We start from the raw sequence: 7051 nt of genomic DNA on the forward strand, positions 1-7051 counted from the left end.
CCATGAGGCCCTCAACGGGAGCAGATGAATTCTGAACTTGGCATCTACCAGCATTTATTGCTTCATTTTTGTCTTCCCAGCTTCATTTTGGGCCAAATTTGTCCATATATTTTTCAAGTTCTGAAAGGATGGGAGCGGATGGAGTTCAGGACCATGATCTCAGAGCTACATGGCCTCTACCCAGTAGATCAGAATTGAACTTTTATTGCCGAAACCGTCTCTTTGACTAAAAAAACCCACGGATCAGTGCCTTATGTACATTTTACTAATGAATATGTATAGGACCACCCACCACGTGTACAGTTTCATACAAGCTACTCTATTTAGACAATGGTTATTTGGGAAAACCAGAAAGGGCCTTAGAAAAAGGAATGCTATAAGTGGGATGTGTTTTTATCCCTCCCAGGGGAGGTGAGAAGGCTTCAGTGGATATCTGCACTTTTTCAGTTTTGTTGTCTTAAAACTTTTATTTATTTTAGCAGTAGTTATAATCTAGCCAGGTAAATATATCACCATCAAGTCCATTTTACTTTTTTCCTCACTGGAATAGCCTCATAAAAGACAACAAAAGCCTGCAGAAAATGCAAAGAGGGAGCAAGGTTATCAATGCAGTGTGTTTGAAAATAAAATGGTACAATCAGGTACAAAAAACAGTCTGCATTCGAGTTCATAAAAATCAATCTAGAGGAAAGCAACCTGCATTTCGGTGTCTAAGTAATCTCACCTCTTAATAGTAATAAAACCATCAACTTATAGGGTTCTTTCTTCAGATCTCTAAGACTTTGCCGACTCAGAGCTGGTGGGGTTTTCTGCCCAGAGCCATCCAGCTAACCTCCATCAGTAAAGGTGGCCTCTGCTACACAGCAGATTCCAGCCATCGCCACTCCGCAGTGACTTGCCAGGTGGCAATGTTGACAAGCAAGTATCATGCCAACTGTGAAGTCAAATATAATTCAGAGGAGATGGAAATTTTGTAGACAAGTGTTAGCGTTAGGTATTATTTTGTTGCAAATAATGAAATGCACTTAATAAACGGTGACTACACCATATGAACAAGTGACTCTAAATACCAAATGAAAAGTAATAAATTTGACCTCTTTTTATTGAACTACCATATGTTCATGTCCCTAAAAAGCCATGGATTGCAACACGTGCCAACAATTTAATAACTTTCCAGGGGAAAAAGGAAAGTACTACCACTGAATATATATATATCAATTATAAGAAACCCATGGATTTTAGAAACATTCAAACACGGGGGAAATGTGTCTTAGGAGAGAGAAAACACAGCAAGTTTAAACTCAATTTGAAGAGCTCTTGTATATTCATTATCTAATGTAATCTTACCACAATTTCACAAGGTAGCTATGATTATTATTCCCATTTTACAGACTAAAAAAGCCAAGCTTCCAAGACGTTAATGAATTTGCTCAAGATCGTGCAGCTACTAACCCAGGCGCTAACTCTTTGGTTCTAAATTCTGTGTTCTTTCCATCACCCCATGTGTTACCTTTCTGTCTTAAACTAGTAGAACCTTTTAACCTAAAATATCTTGCTGATCACTAGCAAGGAAAGATAATTTTTAAAAAGACTGCTACAGCAGATTCTTCCTAACTGCTCCTGAGATTCCTTCACTCTTAGCTAAGATTGCCTTCATACCAATTGTAATCGAGTTGGTACAAGTCAAGTTCTGTAATCATTGTGAGTTGTTGGGTCAAACAGAAATACAGCTGTCCCCCAAAGATGCAGCCTCCCAAGAGCAGATCTGCATCACTGAAAGGTCTAATGGATCCTGGAGTAAATGGCTCGACACTGGTCACTTCATTACCTCTCTCTGGGGAAAGGACACCTGCTTTTGCAGATTGAAACTTTGAATCGGCTACATTAATTACCATTGGTCTATTGTGAATCTTCATTTCTTTCTAAATCCTTGGCCGAGCACGTGTGCAGTGCCCATGAACTTTCACTAACTGGGTGTGCAGTCAACTACTCCTACAGCATCTCAGTGACCAGGCGGGGTTTGCAAGCGGCTTTCTACATTACCTAGCCTGCCGGAAGCGGATTCCGTTGTAGGGGGTTGGCTACCCCTGGATATGACTTGGATGTCCCTGGGAGTACATCAGATCTAGAGCTGGAGGACACTAGCCTGACGAAGTCCTGTTCCATGGAGGCAGCGTCCAGGCCTTGGGGGTGGGAAGTACAGCAGCAGGAGACACCTGGCATCCACCAGGTTCTTGCCAGCCAGCATGGCGGCTGTGGCGTGTGTGGCCAGAGGAGCAGGGGTGTGCCTTTGTCAACACAATCAATGCTACAACCTTCGAGAGAGGAAAGCGTGCCCCATCTGCTCATACCCTCAGACCCACAGGAAGAGCCCTCAAGGCTGCTTTGTTGATCAGTGTTTCCCACCTTAAACACAAGGCAAGTGTGTTTTGGACTCCATCCCCAATCTCACTGTGGGGATACTGTTCCGAAGGCTATAGAAATGAGCAGGGAGTTTCTATTTTTGTCCCAACAAATACCAACAAGTAAGTAGAATATTTGTTTATGTTTATCTGTGAAAGATTCCCCCAAACTACACATTAAGTAGTGATTATTTCAGAGTTTTGATTTGCTGTTAGCTTTCAGGGGCTGGATCTGTGATTTAGACCTAATTCTCTTACTAAGTCACTTAGCATTTAGAGAAGCAGAACATTATGAGTGAGCAAACAGTTTAGCAAAGGCAAGAGAATGAGGCCAGAGAGAGAAGCTGATGGTAAATCTGGAACCTAGTGGAGATTCCAAGGGCAACACCAAAGTGACCTCCCCTGCGTACTAATCAGGCCCTTTGGGAATCGAGTGGGTCCTTTGAACGGCCTCAAGAGAAGACAACACAGAAAATGGAGACAGCATTTCAAATGCAAGAGAAAACTTACTCTACTTCCTCTTTCAATGTACTTTGGAAACAAAATGAGATACTTATGAAACAAATCAGAAAATCGAGCTGGTCATTAAGAAAATGCTCTAACTCTAAAGAAAATCCAAACTGGTTACTTGGAGAGAAACCCCCTTTTCCAAAAGCCATTTAGAGTGGGCCCTACGGTGTCACCCTCAGCCCCGTGCAGAGGCCAAGGAATGCACAGGTGATTACCTCAGCAGCCCCCGTCGCCTAAGGAGGCTCAGATTTTACTCTTCTCACTGTTGTAGAAAGGGAGCAGATGTCCCCTTGGCAATTTTTCTCCAAAGGACCTCAGAAAGTAACAGCTGCTACAGGCTTCAGCCATGCCTTCCAGGCGCTTCTGAAGATGAGGGAATTTCCTTCCTTCCTCCGCGCCCTCCCCAAGTCTCCACCCACAGAGCCTGGTCTGTTCCAGCACAGAGCGCAGGACAGATCTGATATACATAAATCAACATATTACTCATTTTCTAGCACTGCCTTTGACAGCTGTTACATGAGCACATTGTTAGAAACTGTCAAGCAGTGATACACAGTGCCTTTCACAACATATGTTGACTTTTATCTAATGTGGTTCCATAATTAGCCCCAGGGAAAGCGAATCCGGGCATCCACCTGGCTGTGTGATCTCAGCTAACCTTTGCTTTCTTCTGAGGAAAGTTAGCAGGGTGGGGGCAGAGACCCAGGCAGCTGGGCCCCCAGGACTCAGAGAAAACCAGTAAGGGTGTGAACTGGGCAGGGCTGGCACACTTCTCACAGCGTCCTGCCCTCTGCCCCACTCCAGGGGAAGTATGTCAGCAATCAGAGGCCGAGGAGTCTGGGCGTCATTCCTGGAAACAGCTCCCTGGAACCTGGGCCATTCAACATGAAAGAAGTTGAAAGGAAGAGCGAAGCATTGCTTCAAATGTTACCATTGGTTCTCCTCCGAGTTTCTCTTTCAGAAAAAGACAAAACTTGCAAACTGAACGTGGCAATAAAAGCACATTTCCACTGAACTTTAGAGTTCAGCAAGTTACTTAGCAAGGTCATTTAGCAAGGTCACTTAGCAAGGTGGTGTAACAGGAAGAATACAGTCTTGAGATAAGAAGGCTCCAGCTCCTTCATTTACCATCAGAGGAACATTTAGAGACCTTGTAATTTGCCAGGGCCTCCACTTCCTCAGCTTCAAATGGGAATAAGGGCAGCAGGTGCTGCCACTGAAGCCTGGAGTTGTTCTCCACGGCTCCTCCAGCACCATGGACAGTGCCTGGATCAAGAAATACTTATAGTGAATGAATTCATACACAGCGTATTCTAATGAAGACAAAATGAGATGTGGAAACTTGTTGAAGACAGAAAATCTGTGTCCAAACGTGAGTTATCTGATTTAACTTTCTATGTCTGGTTTGGGAGCCAAGTCAGAGAGCTCTGGTTATCTTAGAAGCGATGGACCAGAATAGATCTGACACAATCTGAAATGCATGAACAGGACTAAAGGCATGAGAGCTTTCTGAATATTTATTTTAAATATTTGAAGACAACTAGCATTCCCCACATAGACACACCCTAAGTTAAAAGGAAAAAATCCCAGAAAAGAGAAATTCCCAAGAGGGTCTTCTCCGGAAAACACGGTACCTCCATCCTGGTCTCATCAGTTAGACATCCTGTCCATCCACAAGCATCAGTTCTGCCTTCTTCCATCCACAAGCATCACCTCTGGCACTGCAGCGTCAGAGCAACTGCAGGAATTCACAAGGAATGCATGCTGCTAGTCTCCGGGTCAAGCACCCTGGGAAGCAATGAAGACAGGATGCTGTCCTTGACCTCAAGGAGCTAATGGATCAATGGAAGAGAGAATCCAATAAAGTGGCAGTATAGTAAGAGCTACACACAGAAGTACAGGGTGAAATAGAAAAGGGCCAAAGGCAGAATCCCAAAGAACAGACATTTAGGATATGGGTGAAAATGAGAATCCAAAGTAAGAAGAAAACTAGGAAATAAATATGTCATAAAAACTGATAGAGAAGAAAATTTCAAGAATAATTCCTTGCTTAACAGTATTAGATGTCACGTAAAGTTCAAATAACACAGGAATTGAGAAAGATTCAGCAGATTCACTAACTAGCAATAAGTATATAATTTTACTGAGACATGAACATTTAAGTAGCATTATAATGAAGGATCTGACTAGGGGTCAAATGGTAAAAATTATAAATGATATAGCAACTCAAAAGACAGAAGAGGGCTTCCCTGGTGGCGCAGTGGTTGAGAGTCTGCCTGCCAATGCAGGGGACACGGGTTCGAGCCCTGGTCCGGGAAGATCCCACATGCCGCGGAGCAGCTGGGCCCATGAGCCACAATTACTGAGCCTGCGTGTCTGGAGCCTGTGCTCCGCAACAAGAGAGGCCGCGATAGTGAGAGGCCCGTGCACCGCGATGAAGAGTGGCCCCCACTCGCCGCAACTGGAGAAAGCCCTCGCACAGAAACTAAGACCCAACACAGCCAAAAATAAATAAATAAATTAATTTAAAAAAAAAAAAGACAGAGGAAAAGATCTCTTGGGACAGAGAGGTTAAAGGGTGATTCATCTAGAAAGTCTGAATTGAAGTGGGCCTTGAAAGCTTATTAGAATTTGGAAGAGAAAGAAAGTGGGACTAGGCTATACAACTAGGGGCAGTGGTCTGAGTAGAGCACTGGGTTGTGTATGTTCCAGTCCTGCGCAAGGGCCGGAAGAGAGGGTCTGTGGGAGATGAGGCTGGGAATGAGTCTGGAGTCAGAACTCCCAAAGATGGGAGAAAGGCCTTAGACACCAGATTCCCAGCTGATCCCACAGGCTTTGGGGCAGAGCTAACATGATGAACTCAGAGACTGGAAAAGAGGAATTAACAACAGTGTATTGGGTAGATTGGAGAGGGGAGAAGAGGCTAGCTGGAGGAAGAGAATGGCAAATATAAACAGTTACTCTTCTCCATAAAAGCAGCATTTTAATCATAGAAGGAATTAGAAAGCACTTGCCCCTCTAACATGGCACAGAGCAGATCTCCTTGTCCCTTGAGTCAGTGTGCTAGATGTCCTTAGAGCTTGAGAACATGGGCTCTCGAGCCACGCAAAGCTGGTTCCAAGACCAAAGCAGTGGTTCCTACAGGACCCTGCCAGGTCGCTTACCTCCTTGGAGCTTCAGGCTCCTCATGTGTAAAATGGAGAAATTCGTAGGACCTATTATAAAGGGTTTAAGTATATTAAAAGAGGTTTGTGTGTAAATGGCTGACAAAGAATAAGCACTAAAAAAGTCTTATCGTACAATATTTTTATTAAAGAATATTGCTCAACCAGGTCAGAGAAATATCTGCAAATGAGAAGCATATGAAATATTTTATCTTATAACTGAAAGTTTATATCTTTCAACTCCCTTCACCCATTTTGCCTATTCCCAGCCCCTGCTCCTCTGATAACCACCAATCTCTTCTCTGTGTCTATGTGCTTGGCTTGTTTGTTTGTTTGTTTTGTTTTGTCTAGATGCCACATATAAGTGGAATCATACAGTATTTGTCTTTCTCTATCTGACTTATTTCACTTGTCACAATGCCCTCAAGATCCATCCATGTTGTCACAAACAGCAAGATTCCATTCTTTTTTCTGGCTGAATAATATTCCATCGATAGATAGATAGATAGACAGATCGATCTCACATATTCTTTATACGCTGGCATAAGAACAGGCACATAGATCAATGGAACAGAATAGAAAAGCCAGAAATAAACCCATACATATATGGTCAATTAATCTATGACAAAAGAGGCAAAAATATACAATGGGAAAAGGACAGTCTCTTCAATAAATGGGAAAACTGGGCAGCCACATGCAAAAGAATGAAGCTAGACTACTATCTTAGACTACACACAAAAATTAACTCAAAATGGATTAAAGACTTGAATGTAAGACCTGATACCCTAAAACTCCTAGAAGAAAACATAGGCAGTAAACTCTTTGATATCAAACTCGGCAATGATTTTTTTGGATCTGACTCCAAAAGCAAAGGCAACAAAAGACAAGTGGGACTACATCAAACTGAAAAGATTCTGCACAGCAAAGGAAACCATCAACAAAATGAAAAGACAACCTACTGAATGGGAGAAAATA

This window comes from Balaenoptera borealis (genome assembly GCF_965194805.1).
Source record: "Balaenoptera borealis genome assembly, chromosome: 11".
NCBI classification, from domain to species: domain Eukaryota; kingdom Metazoa; phylum Chordata; class Mammalia; order Artiodactyla; family Balaenopteridae; genus Balaenoptera; species Balaenoptera borealis.